The 2,225-nt window shown below is 33.1% G+C and overlaps 1 long non-coding RNA gene across 1 annotated transcript; it reads left to right on the forward strand.

Annotated features, from left to right (window-relative positions):
• Nucleotides 1-268: 268 nt before the first annotated feature.
• Nucleotides 269-1,003, forward strand: LOC131926965 (uncharacterized). The gene is made up of 3 exons (XR_009383587.1): nucleotides 269-361; nucleotides 623-688; nucleotides 934-1,003. It is a non-coding gene; the product is annotated as an uncharacterized LOC131926965 (long non-coding RNA).
• The last annotated feature ends 1,222 nt before the right edge of the window (nucleotides 1,004-2,225 follow it).

The following is a 2,225-nucleotide window of genomic DNA, read 5'->3' on the forward strand; positions in this document are numbered from 1 at the left end:
TTTGCACCCCCCCCCCCCTCAAACTTTCGATTAGCATCCTTCCTCAAACTTTCACTTTGGCGCCCCCCCTAAGGTCGGCTCCCGGGGACATATGTCCCCCCCCCGCCCCCCGCCCCCCTCGCTACGCCTCTGGTTTAAAATAACTATTTTATTTAACTCCCATCTAGACGCTATATTTAATAAGTATTGTATTACGAAACCAGTAACGTTTCGCCTATAATGTTGACTATACTCATCAAATAACGATAACTGAAAAATACTGTTTTTTCAGGAACAATTTTTTGTTAGCTCCCCTTCACCAGACAGTACTAGATCAATGCATGAGAAGTGTACACAAACTATGGAGGTTATAGATTTTGAGGTAATTTGTGATTCTCGATTCTCAAACATACAATGCGTAAAATCATTGTAAATAGCTCATCAAAGTCATTGAACAGCAATATTATCTTAATTACGAAATAACGATTTTTTTTTAAATTTTAAAATTTAGTCCTGTTTATTTAAAAAATGAAAGAGATACATTATATGTATATAGAGATATAAAATAAAATAAAAAAAGCGTTACTATTCGTATACCAATACCTTAATGCAAATGCAAATGATGTAAAAATTTACATAACAGGATGAGAACGATGCTGAGACACAAACTGAAAACAAAAATATGAATGGCAGGGGCAAGAAACGTAAGGTAAACATTTTAACCTGATTGTGTTAAAACTGTATTTCAGTTAATTTTATATGAATCTTTTACACACAAAAATGGCAATTTTGTATTTCTAAACACATTTTTATATAGTTAAAATGTATGTCAAATAAACATGCGTTTTGTTACTTCCGGGCAAAAAAACACATGATGCTACTTGTTTTTTTTTTAACCAAAAAACTATTTTTATGTAAAAAGGACGTTTTTTCTTTCTTATTTCTGTGATTCAGAATCCAGCTAAAGTGACACCGCCAACAAAAACATTCTACGCCTCTAACGTACTGGAAGGGCTTAAGCACGGCCGTACTCTATCATATGTAGCTTTAGTGTCTCTTTGTGCTGTTCTATTAGCTGTTTAGGTTGTAGTACGGCGTATGCACAACTTGAAACGTTAGTAGATTTTTAAAAAAATTCTTGATGAAGCCCTTTACATTTAGATCTGTCCTAGAAACATTTTACAGACAATATTTTTATACTCATATATAGAAAAATGTTAGGCAATACAGTTGTTACAATACTGATAAATAAAGCTAAAAACTTATGCTGCTTTTCTGCAGATCAATACAATTGACTGATGACCACATTAAAATGTTAACAGGGGCTCATTCAAACGTAAGTTGATTTCAAAGTTTCTATAGTTACATTCTTCACACGATAGCAATTCATCACAAGTAACATGTATTATGCCTCAATTAAGGTTTTTATTTAGTATATGAATCGGCAACTGATTTTGTAAATTAATTGCCTCTAACAACTACTAAGATAAAAATAAAGTTTAAAGTCAAGACCAGTTCACCAACCAACCAAAAAAAAAACACACACACAATGTGTGTATTTTTAGATAAGTTACCACACAAAGAAAAAACTATTCTATTTTATTTTATATTTAAACATAGAATAGCACATAATTTACCTCTAAACTTATAGTACATACGAGTAAATTGCAATTCAAATTATATTTTATGTTCATCTATTTGATTTAAATTTAAGTAACTCGCCACTACAGCTTGATGATTTAATTTTGTATCATAAGTAATGTTTAAAGTAAAACAATCTCTCACGGACAGAACGTCGGGTTTAGCTACACTATAAAAACCACAGGCCATGTCTCAAATAACGAGGTCAAGCTGCAGGACTCGGTGACCATCACGTTAGACAAACCTCCATGCTGTCAACACAAGGGTTACAACTACGCATGCGCCAAGTGTGCAAACATGAACAAATAGTTCCAGGCTGAACTTAGCGGATACTGCAATCAAGTCTGTACACAAAACGTATTTGGTTTTAGTGTATAATTTTTGTTTGTTCTTGATTTATTTCAATTAAAAATGGAAATAAAATGCATGTGTTTTGTTTCATTTTTCAAATATTCTTATTCGATATTAATAGTAAAACTGTGGGGGAGATAGGGGGGGGGCTTAAATTCAAGTATCATGTGACTGTGTCAACACGTTAAGCGCCTTATGGCTTGTTGTCGCCGATATCATTCTGCTTTGACTACTGAATTAGTTACAATAAAAGT

Source organism: Physella acuta, unplaced genomic scaffold (genome assembly GCF_028476545.2).
Source record: "Physella acuta isolate Inbredline_101_S28 unplaced genomic scaffold, ASM2847654v3 ptg000087l, whole genome shotgun sequence".
In the NCBI taxonomy this organism is placed as follows: Eukaryota; Metazoa; Mollusca; class Gastropoda; family Physidae; genus Physella; species Physella acuta.